The sequence below is a fragment of the Amblyomma maculatum genome, chromosome 1, assembly GCF_055883805.1.
Source record: "Amblyomma maculatum isolate TAMU_Amacu chromosome 1, ASM5588380v1, whole genome shotgun sequence".
NCBI classification, from domain to species: Eukaryota; Metazoa; Arthropoda; class Arachnida; order Ixodida; family Ixodidae; genus Amblyomma; species Amblyomma maculatum.
The window spans coordinates 392,571,388-392,587,445 of record NC_139344.1 but is presented as its reverse complement, the minus strand read 5'-3'; the positions used below and the strand labels follow the sequence as shown (position 1 = coordinate 392,587,445).

The 16,058-nt window shown below is 45.3% G+C and overlaps 2 protein-coding genes across 4 annotated transcripts in view; one reads left to right on the top strand and one right to left on the bottom strand.

Moving 5' to 3' along the window:
- The window catches only part of LOC146208560 (uncharacterized), an 88,513-nt gene extending 72,463 nt beyond the window's left edge, over positions 1–16,050 (bottom strand). Inside the window, exon 1 of the mRNA XM_084594890.1 lies at positions 15,795–16,050. The gene's annotated coding sequence lies outside the window, so the exon portion shown is untranslated. The remainder of the gene's footprint in view (positions 1–15,794) is intronic.
- The window catches only part of fwd (phosphatidylinositol 4-kinase beta fwd), a 35,771-nt gene continuing 34,220 nt past the window's right edge, over positions 14,508–16,058 (top strand). The window contains exon 1 of one of the 3 annotated variants that reach the window (XM_084594822.1): positions 14,508–14,758. The gene's annotated coding sequence lies outside the window, so the exon portion shown is untranslated. Of the gene's footprint in view, positions 14,759–15,051; positions 15,169–16,058 lie in introns of those variants that run through there. The other 2 variants (XM_084594835.1, XM_084594828.1) reach the window with 2 other exon arrangements.

The following is a 16,058-nucleotide window of genomic DNA, read 5'->3' as shown; positions in this document are numbered from 1 at the left end:
GAATGCTTCTTACCCCGAAGGGTGTGGAAAATTTTCGCTGCCGTCTTTACTGCTTCCATGCATTACAGCTTTTGATTCTAAACTTGGGCTTATAGGCTCCCGGACTTTCACTTATTTCATTTTTTTGTCCTTTCGTCATACGCGTACGTTTTCGCCACCCTATTTTATTATTAATTTTTGATCGTAAGCTCTCTTCTTGCAACACTACGTACGCCTGGGTGGAGGCACTGAAAGAAAGATGGGACGGCCTCGAATAAGAAGAGGAGCGTGGGCGAAATATAAAAACAGGACTCGAAAACTCATTCTCCACGAGCAAACACTGCTATGCAGTATAGCTGATTAATTAGCTGAGTGGCCGAGATTCTTAATCATCGACTAACGTGCATTGCTGCAGTGATCGAACAAGACGACTTTGTTATGTGTTCTACAATTCGTATAAGGCGCGGATATGTTATGTTCGTTCTAATCGACTGTTCATATTTTGCGTGAATTACATGATTGTGCTGATTTTGGACGACGCATGCATGTTTATGAATGCGACAGCTACAAACGCGAGCCGTATTGCATGCCTTGAAAATATCTGTTCTTTTTCTTTTCAGTTTTCAAAATCCCTTACAAAAAAGAATGATAATGGATTGAATGCCTGTACAGCTGTTTACATTTTTTTTTTTTTTTTTCTGGAATAACTCAGCACTCCGGAATTGAGCCTTGAGGATATTCTAAGGCATTTAAACTGTTCTATAATGTCATTCGCAGACGCTGTGCATGCCCTGAATGAAGCGTGGACTTGTTTCTCAAGGCACTTGCAAGTGCAAATGTGATGAAAACTCAAGCGCCAAATGTTAAGAAACTATACCTGTTTAGCATTTCCATCGAATTCAACATTTACGCGTTCAAACACACACATGTCATCCATGGTGCAATGCTATATATTCTCACTTGTGTGAATAAAATGCACCAAGGAGTTCAGCACAACGATGAATGTCGGACAGATATCGTTCATGAGCGACTACTTCTTCGAGTTAAAATTTAAGTTATTTGAAAAGAACGCTGGGGACAGCTCCAATTATTATTACAATTTTTCAGTTAGTGTAAACCAACTTTCTAGTTCTTCAAGGGTACGCGGACTTTTGTCCGGCCTTAAGAAGGCGCATTTAGTAAGAGTAGAATAAAAATTTAACATTTATTTTCCTGCCGCTCGATTAAAACTCGCGACGTCAAGGCCGGCCGGAACTCCACGATTACAACACTGAACACCAGAATCTGCGCGAAAACAAACAAACAAAAAAAAAAAAGCAACCTGCTTGGGTGAAACCACGACTTCCTTTTGGAAGCGGCATGTGGTGACGTTTTATAGCTTCGAAGCGGTCGGGCATATTTTGTTTTTTGAAAATTCATTGCAGTTTTCTTGCTATTTACTTCACACCCCAATTTTATGTTGTTTTCTTTTTCTTTTAGGAGGCGAATAACATTTCGGTCATAAGATTTTTTTTTTTTTTGTTCGGTGTTAAGTATCCTTCCGAGGTCGGGAATCACGTACAGTTCATTATTTTCATTTATTTTTTCTACTGTGGCAGTTGATATACTAAATCCGGATACAAGTCAAGAAAAAAGTAGCAGAAAGGAGGCCCTTTGCGCTCATGGCGTAGATTCATGATGTCGGGGTTAGCAATTAACCTTCTTCCTTCCGACAAATCCTGTGTTGTCACGCATGCCTATAAGCTAGATAGGACGCTGTGAGAACCATTCACTGTGGAGCGTCCCGTGAGGGGCATCTCCAGCTTTTTTCTATCCCGTCTACGTCTGTGTCGTACGTGTCTACATTTGCGATACATGTCTTCAAGAAATTGTTAACAACTAGCCCAAACCAAACGTCTGTTGCATCTGTTACTTTTGCTCCCGATAAGATCTACGCAGTCACCTATGGCAACGTTGCAACTTCAGTTTATTCGCAGTAGGAATTACGCTCATAGGGCAATTTAGAAAAGTGAAAATTTTACGGCGGACCCAGGCCGTAAGTTTTAGAACTGAGAGGGTTCGAGGCTCAGGGCAATCAAAACAAGAGATAAATTCTGCCTACTGCGCACTTGTGCGGTGCACATAAGCCGTCATCTGCATCACGTGTACAGGTGCTGCAACGTTCCAACGCAGGGTATCCCCCGGATCTGACAGCTGCTTTTTGTTTACCTGTCCGCTTGCCCACTGATAACCGACGCGCGCCTGGCATAGATGGATGAACTTACGGCGTGGCTAGACATAGAGTAGGGGCAGATTCATCCCCATTGTATATCACCAAGATCATGCTTTATACTCAGGTACAAATTAAGTCTGCAGTAGCCGACATACGCAATCCTTCGCAACAGAAAGTAGTCCGTTGTTAGGGCTTTTCTAGTTGCCCAAATAAAAACTAACCCGCAGGGAAAATTAAAAGTACAAGAATTTCGATGCCTCCTGCCTGTTTCGTATAGTCAAATATTAGAAACTGATCCTGTTAACTGTTCAGCGAAATAATATGCACGCCGCGCACCACTGCCGTTTGCAACTGCTGTTTTTTAAAGTTGTATTCTAATATAGTGACTATTGTATTCTATTATAGTAGACTAGTGAGGAAGAAGTTCATCAACGAATTAGCGGTAAGGGGAAAAGTAGAAGAATTCAGGCTCTCGCTGCAGAATAGATATTCAGTGCTAACCGAGGAAGCCGACATTAGCCTAGAAGAATGAAAAATAATATCAGAGATATCATTACTGAGTGCGCGGTAAACGTAGGGGGTAGAATTGTTAGAAATAATAACGGTGAACTATGCAAGGAGACCAAAGATTTGATTAAGAAACGCCAAAGTATGAAAGCCTCCAACCCAACAGACCGAATAGAACTGGTGCAGTTATCAAAGCTAATCAACAAACGCAAGGGTGGCCGACATAAGGAAGTATAACATGGGGAAAATTGAGCATGCTCTAAAGAACGGTCGTAGCTTGAAAGCGATAAAAAGGAAATTAGGCATAGGCAAAAATCAGATGTATGCAATGAGGTACAAGGCGGGCAATGCCATTACTAACATGGACAAGATAATCAAGGTAACGGAGGAGTTCTATACGGACCTCTACAATAGCCCAGAGTATAGTCAGGACAAAAATGAAGTAGGCTGTAGTGAAGAGCAATCAGACGTTCCGCCAGTAAAGAAGGACGAGGTTAAGAAAGCCTTAGAAGTTATGAAAAAGGGGAAATAAACTGGGGAGGATCAGGTAAATACAGGTTTGTTGAAGGGCTGGGAGGATATCGTGCTACAAAAACTGGCCACCTTGTATACACAATAACTGATGACATCGAAAGTACCGGAATCATGGAAGAATGCTAACATTATCTTAATTCATAAGGACTTGAAAATTTACAGACCAGACAGCTTACTATCCGTTACGTACAAGCTATTTACTAAGGTGATCACTAGTAGGATCAGGACAACCTTAGACTTTAATCAATCAAATGATCAAGCAGGATTTCGAAAAGGGTACCATCGATCACATCCGCACTATCCACCAGGTAATAGAAAAGTGCTCAGAATATAACCAGCCCCCTATACATAGCATTCATTGACTACAAGAAAGCATCTGACTCAGTCGAAACTTCAGGAGTCATGCAGGCATTGCGAGATCAGGGTTTAGGTGAGCCATATGTGAAAGTATTAGATGATATATCTATAGTGGCCGCACAGCGACCATTGTTCTGCGTAAAGAAAGTGATAAAATTCCAATTATGATAGGTGTTAGGCAAGGATGCACAGCTTTCTTAGAGAGTGTATTCAAAGACATGTAATGGGAGCAGTTAGGCATCAGGGTCGATGGAGAATGTCTCAGTAATCTGCGATTGGCTGATGGCATCACCTTGTTAAGTAACTCAGGGGACCAACTGCAAATAACTATTAATGATCTAGACAAGAAAAGCAGGAAGGTAGGCCTAAAATTTAATATGCAAAAGTCTAAGATAATGTTGAACAGCCTATAGGAAAGGAACAGTAGCTTAAAAATAGGTAGCGGAGCGCTGGAAGTGGTAGCCGAATATGTCTACTTAGGACAGGTATAATATATACTGACCGCAGATTCGGACCACCAAAGGGAAACAACAATAAGATTGAAATGGAGCGCGTTTGGAAGGTACTGTAGCACTATAACTAGCAGCTTACTGGTATTTGCATCCTACCCGTACTTGCCTAAACATAGAGATTAACGAAAAGAGTTCTACTTAAGTTGCTAGATATATAGATGGATTTATTGAAAGGAAAAGGCAGAGAGGTTGGCCGGAATAATTCAAATCTGGCCTGCTACTCTGCACTGATGAAGGGGAAGGAGAGAAGAAAGAAGATCATGATGGGCGACGATGTGGGAGAAGGCATATGAAATGCATATACAGACAGAGTAGCTTGCTTTACAAGCGCGAATCAAGTCCTCTGGCGCACAAAGAACGGCAAAGAGCCCGCACTGCTTGGTCACCCTTCCCCTTGTCTGCCAAGCGCCCAGCCGCAGTTCCTCCGACAGAGGCCTCTTGTCGATACGCTTCAAGGAAGTGGCTAGCACACTTCTTTCGCACGCATACGCTGGGCACACCAATAATATATGGTCTACAGCCTCTGGGATGCCACAAGTTGAACATTCCGGCGAGTCCATCTGTCCAATTAAATGTAAGTACTTGCGCGTGAAAGCCACGTTTAAACGAAGTCTATGTAGCAAGCATGCCTGATGACGCGGAATATCACGCGGAACACAAAATTTCAATGTTCGATCGAGCCTTCTTAGACGCATGTGTCGGGCGTCTGGCTGGACCCAGTAAGCTGCTGTAGCATTCTTCATACAACTCGTAAGAAGGCACGTCGTATCCGCTCTTGAAAAAGGCATCGCTGTTTGGAGGCCATTGATGAGTGCACTTTTCGCTTCAACGTCGGCCTGTTCATTCCCATGGAGCCCGCAGTGGGCAGGGATCCATTGAAACATTATCATGTGGCCTTGCAGCTGGGCAGATGTGAGCAGCTCCATAATGTTTAGTGCCAGAGACTGATAGGCAGTGCGGCGTAAGAAGTTTTCCAAAATTTGTAATGCAGTCTTCGAGTCCGTGAATATACACCATTTTTGAGGTGGTTCCCCACATATGTAGCGAATAGATTTCCGAATGGCTACAAGTTCAGCAGCGGTTGATGTAGAAGTATATGTCCCAAAAGGAAATGTAGACTCGTTTTCTGAGCTGGTATGACCACAGCTGCAGCGTTGACCACGGAGGACAACGCAGAGGGCTATGGAACGAAAAATGGTAGGGGTAACACTAAGAGATAGGAAGCGTGCAGAGTGGGTCAGAGAAATAACTCAAGTTACCGACATTCTAGTGGAAATTAAGAAGAAATGGACATGGGCAGGACCTGTAGGGCGAAGAGAGGATAACCGATGGTCGCTTAGGGTAACAAACTGGATTCCAAGGGAAGGAAAGCGTAGCAGAGGGCGGCTGAAAGTTAGGTGGAAGGATGAGGTTAAGAAGTTCACAGGGGTCAAGTGGTTAAGTGGAGAAATATTGGAGAGGCCTTCGCCCTGCAGTGGGTATAGTCAGGCTGATGATGATGATGATTCTATTATGGTGCGACATTATTATCAAATAAATTTGATTTAGTTTAGCTCAGTTGTCTTAACTTTGCAGTAATATGAACAAAGGGCACATGCACTGCAGAACATGGGAAGGCGTAGCGGAAAGAAACGTCTGCTTACTCTCCATGGTGGTGTCCTGGTATAGGGTGCATGGGAAGTTTGTTTCACGATCGATTCCACAGAAGAAAACTTCGTAGAAAGCAGAAGAAAGACTATAAGATATTGGCTGGATTATGACGTATACAGTGTCCGCATGCCACGTAGTGTTCTGCCCCCATACGGTAGCGGCTGTACGTGTGAGAAAATCCTAGTAATGTTGTGCGCACCTTATCTGTGCAAATAAATAAATAAAGATGTCGCTTATGACGTAAGTAGGGCGTGTGCACCGCACGTGGGCGGGGGACCAAAATCCAGAATGAATCTCCTCTCGGCAGCCCCCAGGAGTCGTCGCGTGCTCGAACGTGGGCCACGTTCACCACTTTTGGCGCCCCGAGAAAATAAACTGTACAACGGCAGTAATGAATTCATGCGTCGAGAGCCACACATAAGTACGCGGACGAGGAGGCCGGGTATTTTTGGCCCCGAGACGGGGCCGCCAATTACTGGTGGGTGTAAGCCTCCGCCGTTCAAGGGGAGACCGCGAAGGTCACCCGACAGCGAACGAAGTGATCAATATTTGCCCCGACTTGGTACGACCGTCGCCGAGTCTGCAGAGGGAAAGGTCTTTCAACTACAGTGCGGAAGCGCTATAAACAGGGTGAATAAATTTTTTTTTTCGATACAGATTGCACGGAAACCGCACATAAAATGTACAGAGCCCCGCTTTTCGAGGTTAGGTAATCTAGGAGGACATTTTGTACAAGAGCATTTCTAGATAAGGTCTAGCACGCGGGAATTAAAGCGAAGCGCCCCAGTCGAAAAAAGATGCAATTTTCTGTTGTGACAACAAAATTTCTGTGCGGTTTTTGACAGTGAATCTGTTGTAACAACAGAAATTTCTGTAGTTAGGACAAAAAAAGTACTACAAGACTACAGAAAAGTACGACAGAAAGAACTGCAGATGTATGGGAAAGTACTAAAGACTACAGAAAATTCTGACGTTTACGACGAAGCTGCAGAATATTTCGTTATATTTTTGACACAGTTCTGTAGTTCTTTATTCGACTGGAAGGTGATTTAAACCTTGTGATGGCCACAGTTAACTTTCACCTGGGCGCTTTCATGGAATTGGCAAGGAAAGCTACGCTATTGTTTTCAATCTTCGAAGACAGAAAAGGAATTCACGGGACGATCAGATACTCAACGCGACAACAATACGAAAGCACTTGGACTTTCTTATGAATACCAATTCCAGGTCTCCCGTACTTTCAGGCATGCCTCAGGGCACCGTCCTCGGCCCTCTACTTTTTGTAATATATATAAATGACGTCAATTTAACCATTTCATCTACCATTCACCTATTTGCCGACGACTGTGTTATTTATCGCCCTATTAACAATAAGGCCAATGGTTTTGCTCTCCAAACTGACCTTTTACGTATCGAATATTGGTGTAAAACGCGGTTAATGTCCTTAAATATCAATAAAACGTCGTCAATTTCATTTCGTCGTCGACACTTTTATCCAACGCCTAAATATATGCATTCTGTGCTGCCGTTACTTCTTCTACGTCCTCATGTAAGTACCTTGGAATTAACATATCGCATGACCTTTCTTGAACCGCCCATATTACAGCGAACGCTAACGAAGCTAACCGGGCACTTTCTTACTTACGACATAGTTTACCATTCACTTCTTCTTCTGTTAAGTCTCTCGCCTACGTAACATTAGTTTGTCCTAAGCTGGAATATGCATGCGCAGTTTGGGACCCTCACGTTTCTTATTTGACTAAAACACTTGAATCGGTTCAGAACTGCGCTGCTAGATTCATCCACTCAGATTTCTCTTATCGTTCTAGTGTCACTGCCATTAAATCTAAATCTAACCTACCCGACCTCGAGACTCGGCGCAAAATCTACAGACTTAGCCTGTTTCATAAATTCTATCACTCATCCCTCGCAAATATTAAACCAGCTTATCACATCTCCCTTCGCACCAGCCACGTAAAAGCAGTTTATCTACCCTACGCACGTACTACTGCACACCTGCATTCTCTTTTTGTTCAAACAGCAGTCGACTGGAATGGCCTGCCTGCCGAAGCCGCACTCCACATCAGTAATATTCATTTTAAAAACCGAATCGAAAATATTGGTCTTTAAACCAAAGCATCTCTGTACTGATATTTTGTGTTGCCTTGTATTCCCCCTCGTGTAATACCCCTATTTGGGACATTTGAGTTGTATAATAAATAAATAAATAAATAAATAAATAAATAAATAAATAAATAAATAAATAAATAAATAAATAAATAAATAAATAAATAAATAAATTGGTGATTTCCTTGCCATCGATGCTTCACCGCGGCCCTGCTGAGATCTACACATGTCGATGAAATCTCATGGAAAATTCGTGCTGCATACTGCTGGCGCTTTCGCATGTCCAGGGTGCATCATGGGTAAAAGTACGCTCGGAAGCACTGCTACACGACTTTTTTTTTTATTTATTATTATTATTATTATTATTTTTTTTTTTTTTGTGAATGGTATGTAAAAGCCGCGAAGTATACAATTCCATTGATTTCCCACTGCCAGCTAGCAGTGCAAAAAGGAAAGAGGGAAAAAAAGGTTTGGGTGCAGAAACTTCCAATGTTTCTGCCGCACACCATGCCACATGGGATGAAAACTACCAATATTTTCGTAGGAATATTATAACTATGTCTGGAAAAATCGATTAAATCCTCGCTAAGGAGCCACCTAACGTTCCCGCACGCTGCCCATCCTTCTTAGACTATGGTGTACAATACAACTTATTTAAACAAAGAGCCGTTTGGTAACTATATATGGGCAGTGGTACGGGGCGTGTGTATAATTACGCTGAATAGAAAATAGAATGAGTTTTTTTTTTAATATTTGACAATAATACTAAAGAAGCCAGGGGCATTGGAATTCTTGCTCTTTAAATTTGCTGATTTCATTTCTTCCCCGTCTGGGGGATCCCCAGCCCGTATGGTCTCGAGTTAATCCCCACAAATTTAACAGCGAAGAAAGCACATTTCTTGCATCGTCTATAAACGAAAGGTTTTGTATAGTTTGTTTATTTATGGGAGGAAATCCCCTGAAGCCAGCGGCAGCTAAGTCGGCGATGATCGTGCCGCGTGCTTTGCAGATGGAGGACCAGGCGACTGTGTGCGCGCTATCTACTGTTGACTTGGGAGGTATATCGAGACAGGAAGAGAGCAAGAAAAGAAACGGTTATACGTGAAATGAAAAGGACCGACCGTCACTAGAACTGTTGAACGCATGTTCGGCAGCGTGAAGGAGACAGATATATAGCAATAAGAGACACAACCATCGCGCCGGAGTCGTTCAAAGGGACACCAAGAACTGCATCCAATTTGTATATTTGATTAACACTTCAGTGACTCGTATTTTGATACTTCCCCAGCGGCAAAAGGGGCGTTTAATGCCGAAAAAAAATGCGTTTTAACAATTTCCCGTCGCTCGATTTAAGCTCGAAATGCGTAAGCCGAAAAGGACGCCTGATAGTCGTAAGGAGGGAATGGCGGTGAACCGCAGCCTCTCTGGTTCGCGTTGAAGAATGGGTACGTAATTTAACTGCGAAATCGGCTGGTGGTGACAACTGTACACTCCCTTTTTTTGACAATTCATGGTTATAAATGGTCTGCTGTTAGTGTAAGTAGTATATAGTTGCTACATACAAAAAATGCGGCATCGCCCTATTGATGTAGGTCATAGATGTAGGCCAACCTCTATTCGTCAACGCCCTCAGTCTCGCTTTACGAGAGAAACGATTACGAAGAGTGATACTATGCACTCTAGTCGCTGAAACAAGGGTTGGGACGGCTGACGTCACGTGCATGCTACACAAGCATGTGTTGTACATTAGCATGCTTATACAAGCTTGTTTAATTTATGCTCACTTGAAGTATGAGGTGGGGAAATCCTCCCCTGATACATTGCAGCCTCCAAGGTGGGTTCGAACACAGGTCCTTCGGGCTCACCAACCAATTGTGAAACAACTTAGCCACACCCAGTGTAGAAGTATACTTCGTCGTGCTGAAGTTGGAGGGGGATCTAGATTTCTCTTTCTTTCTTTTTCTTGGGTGGGGGGGGGGGGGGGGGGGCGGTGACCAGATAAGAACTTGATCACGAATATCAAGCTCCAGAGGCACTGTGTTTGCAAATGTGTGTAAGTTAACGCGCCTAAATAAGTCGCTGACCCTAATTCCGACGCAAAGTTCAACCGCGGTGAACGCAAGCAAGTTGGTTCCCATGGCTGCTTTCAGTAGTCCGTTTCGCTCTTCGTTATCTGCTTCTTGTTAAATTCGCTATTCCATTTATTGATTGCTCATGGCTTTCACGAGGTCTGTTATAGGCTGACGGGTACATACATTATGCGCCTGCCCCACGAACACGCGAGAATATTTTACAAAGGGGTGAAGGGTGCTGCCATATTGGAGAGCTGGGCTGCTCTCAGGAAAGCGCAGGAAAGCGTTGAGGACTTCCCCACTTAACAGCCCAGTCAAACCGGTTTCTCCAAGGGTCGTAAAATGGTAACTAATCTGGAGATTTTCGCAACCTCCAGATTATAGTTACCATTTTACGACTCTTGGAGAAAGCCTGTGAAATTCTTCAGATTAGTTATTATTTTACGACTCTTGGAGAAGCCGGTTTGACTGGGCTGTTAAGTGGGGAAGTCCTCAACACTTTCCTGTGCTTTCCTGAGAGCAGCCCAGCTCTCCAATATGGCAGCACCCTTCACCCCTTTGTAAAATCGCGTACGCTTGAAATCAGGGGTATATGCAGGGGACACAGAGATCATAGTGCCACTCGGGGGTAGGTAAAAACACTGCTCGCAAAATATCATACTTTCCGGTTGTCATTTGATCTTAGCCAAATGGCCGAGAAGCAATAATTTGAAGTATGATCCCTGCCAGGACCATATTTTAAAGTCGCAGCTTAAGCCATCCATAAAGGTGTGCAGCCCCCTTCTTCCTTCGTATGGCTGTATGGCTTCAGCGTGCACACATTGGACAGCTAGAAGCCATAAGGAACGTCAGCTCTATATTTATTCAAAATTAAGAATCAGCGTTATCTGCTCATAGAGGGCACGTGCATCGCTTAGTTCTGATTATGAAGCGGAATTTCGCGACTGGTGTTGCAACAGGATACGTCTGCGAGTGGGCCATGTGGCAAAGCTTATGCATAACAAAACAAACGACCGTTTTGCTGTCCGCGAGCCCGCTTCCCACGCGACGCGTTGAGAGCAGGTCGCCTCCCCCTGGCCGGATGTTGTCACAGCGACGGGAGAGGAGGCTCGCATTGTTGTGTTCGTTCTTCCCCTCGCCCCATCCCGTTCGCATCTAATATCACGCTGCGAGCTTCAAGGGCACACCGCGGCAAAGAAAGTTGCGGGAGGAGGGAGGGGGGATACAATTTGGTCTTTTGTTCTTTGCTGGGCGGCTTTCTGCGGCTGGCCTTGGGAGCGTGTTTATGCCTCGTGTGGCGCTTGCCAATGGAGCGCCGTCTTGACACAGGCCGCGTGCAGCGGAGCGAAAAGTTGATTTAATTGCGTGCATTTTGTGTCCTCGGATGCCGCGGAGATGGGGTTACTTATGCGCGGTGTCAAACTTCGCAGCTGTCCCAGAGTGGTGTCTGGGCCCAAGTCTGTCTCACATATGTCTCAACGCTCTTGAGGCAGGCAGGACGCAATTGTGGCAACATTATACGCATCAAGATAGGGGCAACCTTCATACTGCTTGTGCGTGGGCCAAAAAGGAAAGAAAAATCTAAGGAAAACCATGTGTGCATGATGTACAGTACATGCATGTACCTGCCACCCACGTGTGCTGGAAATCGCCATTACTGGACTGCAAAGAACGATCTAGAAACGCGCAGTATGGTGGAACTTGTTGCTTGAATAAAGCGGCGACGACACGGTATTTGATCACCGCTCGCAGCTTGGCGTGGGACGGACCATGGATGCGTGGATGCGGGTGTCCTATTTACAAGCCATGCAGGTCCTTAGTTTTTTTTTTTTCTACCAGTGATTTCCCTGCACATTTCGGAGACCCCCTGCACCCCCCCCCCTCTTTTTTTTTTTTTAAGGCATCCCCTTAATTTGTAACAAACTCCTATGTTTACACCGAAAACTACTAAAAATTACTGTCGCTTCTCTTCCACCCACAACTCTCTCCACCTGGAAATTTAGACATTGCCTCCCCCTCCTCATTAACAAATTTCAGTTCTGTGGAAACCCACGCATGATTCCTATTTATCCGTACAGTTCGCGAGGAAGGTAAGTGTTCTAATAAGGGAATGTTGTATAATAAATTATTAGAAGTATATGTTGAAGCTGAAGAACTCGTCTCTTTTTGCCCCTCTTTTTCGTGATTGAGCAAATAAAAAAAAAGGGGGGGGGGGGGGGCTGCATTTATATGTACATTATTTTCATCGAGCATTACCACTACGAGACGGCGCTCTTTGGCATTTCAGTTCTACGATACTGAAATAGCAGCACTGCCAAAAAAAAAAAAAAAAAAAACCATAAAAACAATCAACTGTCTCGATGGCAAGCTGTGACTCTATATATGGCGTGTGATTATATACTCTGCCTCGCGTCGCGCTGTGAGTGTGCACTCAACGTGCAGGATGCGCACATTCATCTTCTCGCTGCGACTGCCAATTGAGTCATAGTTCACGAGGCCTGTCACATATGTGAAACTCGCCTCTCAGCGCCCTGACGCACTCACACGCTCTTATCGCCGTCCGTCGTTCCGGGAGCCGGCTGTGTCGCTGCTGGCGTACTGTCAAACGGACGACAGATACCGCACGTACCCGTCTAGGGGCGGTGACGCTTGTTGAGGAAGGCGTCTCGATCGTGTACTTCGACCCAAACGGCGTGCTTTGCTCGCCTACCCTTTCTTGCCTGCAAACGGGTACCGCGCCATTCTGATACGCTTTCTTGCCTGCAAACGAGTACCGCGCCATTCTGATACGCTTTGTTAGAACCCGACCTCGGCGGCTGCGTTTCGATGGAGGTGAAACGAAGAGGCGTCCGTGTGTTGTGCGATGTCAGCGCACGTTAAAGATCCCCAGGTCAGGCGGTCGAAATTACTCCGAAGCCCGCCACTACGGTTCCTCTTTCTCTCTTTCCACTTTCGCTCCCGCCTTCCTCCCTTCCCTTACGGCGCGGTTGCGGTGTCCACAGAAAACAAGTGAGACAGTTACCGCGCCTTTCCCTTCCTATAAATCAGTCTTTTTTTTCTGATACGCTTTGATTTTGTCAAGTACATACATATTGTGCGTGCGTGCGTGCGTGCGTGCGTGCGTGCGTGTGTGTGTGTGTGTGTGTGTGTGTGTGTGTGTGTGTGTGTGTGTGTGTGTGTGTGTGTGTGTGTGTGTGTGTGTGTGTGTGTGTGTACGCGCGCACTTCACTGTACACACACACGCACGCACGCAGGCACGCACGCACTGCTTCTTCAGAAAATTTATGCAATGAAAGACAGTGATTACGATGACATATTTTGGGCCTTGAGAAGATGCAGCCCTGTCCTGCTCCTTTCCCGCTGCAGAACATTTCTAACTACGAGGATATGTTACGGTTTGGCGGAGATGGGGCTGCCTTTCAACAACGACAAAACAGCTTCCGGGTGCGGCATTAGTAAATCGAGTAATAAATTTTGCGTATAATGTTCGTCACGTACAGGGACGCATAAAGATAGAAGTAGCCGTTCATTTGAAAATCGCTCTCTACGCGTAGCTGATGCCTGATGCCGCTGAACGCAATAAACTTCGACGCACAGTTGTTTGGAGGATGTTTCATATACCATTTGCTTCAATAAACGCAGTAGAACGACTCCCGTAATTCTCAACAGGTACGATATGTCCTTGACTACAGGACGGACCACCCTCCGGAATGCCCAGCTGTAAACTGCAGAAGCTATTCTGAGTGGCGATAAGCCAAATGCTGCTTGTGTCCTGAGGTACATTAATAAAATGATATAACCTGCCTCATAGCGAGAGATCGAGTAGAAAGCCAAGTATGATATTCACCCGATTCACCAAGCCAGTTACTCAATACGCTGACACCGGGGCACTATAATATTGGGGAAATATTATGTAGCGCAGTATGCCAATTATGCATCGGCTTGGACTAACCGGAAGCTTAAAATAATAGTGCTGCACGTTTAGTGTCGGTCGCATCGAATAGACTGGCTATTTTGGATTTTCCCGGTATCCGGCGAGGCCATCTATGCAAGATGACCCCCTTCCCCCCTTCCCCAGTATGTAGTAACAGGCCAGGGTCTCTTTACCGTCGGTCGACCTCTCCACCTTTCTTCTCATTAAATTATTCTCTACCTACGGGTGGCTCGCATCAAACTGCATATGTCTCTTTTAAATTTTGTCTCTCTTTCAGGCAGAGCTGCCGGAACTCAATTTCTTTTAAAAATATGTAATGCAAAGTGTGTGCAGTTGTAAATACATGTATAACGACGAATAGTAACACAATTTATGTAGCTTTAAACGTTGTTCTGATGCTGAAAATAAACGAACAAATTATTCTGAACAGAAAATTCTCTGAACAGATATTGGCAAAACGCTGACGCAGACTATGAAGTGCGCGCAGGTTTTTGTAAATAAAGGGAGAGATGTGCGCGCAGCACGCGTATGATCGCACGCGCACGCCGAAGAGCGTCTGCTGTTGCGGCGACCAGCGCTTTCCTGGTTTCGAGGCTTTGCGCCACGGCCGTCGGCGGCTGCGGGAGCGAGAGTAGAGAGCCTGACGTCATGCAATGGCGATTTGATATGCGGTGACGGGCGGGTCACCAGTGAAACATGTTGGCCCTTCCCTGCAATCAACAGTGCAACACTGACAACTCGCTGCATTTTGTGAAGAATGGGTGCACGTCGGCAATGGGATTATAGTCTTCTAGTGTCTGTACCGAGTGTGGATATTGGCTTCTTGAGTTTGTAATCGGCGTCTGCGTCGTTGGAGTCTGCAACAGGGGCAGAGGTAATTATATTCGCTCTCCTTAAACGTTTTAATTGGATAATTCTTCCAGGGCTCTTTCCTAAGTGAATTAAGCACAACAAAGGCGGCATCAAGTTTCTTCTATGCGTTCTTTTGTGCCGCATAGACTTAGTTTCTGCTTACCGCACTCGCCGTAAAGCTTATGACAGCTGCATTGCGAACTCGATGACTCAAACATTGAGGTGCTCCTGCAAGGAACTTATTGCTAGACATCTGCCTGTTCGCATAAGCGATGGTATTTTTGATGGATGCGAAGGCGAGGTGCTCGCGAAACAAGTTCATTGCGGCAATAGTGCTTTATCAGTGGTATATTGCTGTCCTCCATTGCACAGATGTCAACTGAACTGTAGGCGCAATTTCCGCTTTCTGCTCGTCGTGATGTAAACTGCTGAGTAAGTTCTTGTACGGGAGTAATTTCTGTCCTGCTTTGTATATCGCACTGTGCTTGTATCCGATCCCCTGTGTATTCTGCTTCAACATTCTTTGCTACTAAAGCGCTTCACCATAAGCGAGCGCCTTAAGCCTTATTTCCGCGAGTACGGCCGGGTTAAATACATCCTCGCAGTGCCCGTGGTCGCGGGAAAAAAAAGTTTGCCGGTGCTCACTGAAGTGTAGCGTTGCGACTGTGCAGACGTTGGTATATGTATCTTTCTGCCTGCTTCCGTTTTCGGAGCCGCATTTCTCATGCTGCAGATAATGTCCAATTAAAATTGGGTCACTGTTTTACGGAGACCTCTGCCTTTAGTACGACTTCTATTGCTCTGCTACTGGCGGTGGGTGTGCAGTATTTGCCCCTAAAACCCACTTGTAACCGCGAAAGCGTGCTCAGCGGCCGTCGCTGTGCCCCTTACGCCGAAAGAATTCAGCAGCAAATCCAATGAGGAAAGCGAATGCCGCATGTCAGCAGGGGACGGATTGTCGAGGCAGCTGCCGCAGCCAGAAACGCCCTTGAAATCTATGGCTGTCGGGGTCTGCATCGAGATTCCTGGTTCTGTTTGTTTTATCGTGCATTACTCACGTCTCCTTGGCTGTTTTTTTCCTCTTCGCTTCTTGTCCAAGAGAACTGGAAGAGGGCGGCCTGCCGTACTCGTTTTGTTTATGCCTCCGCTATCGCCTTACGTCATTTCTTGCATGGAGGGAGTGAGGAGCGTTGAGTGCGCTAGGTAAATAAACCTACGAACTCAGGAATGCATGAGGCTGCGAATAAATAAGCACGAGCGCAACGGGGAGTAACGAGGACTCGTTTTGTAATGGCACTGCTTCGAGAGGCCAGTGAACTGAT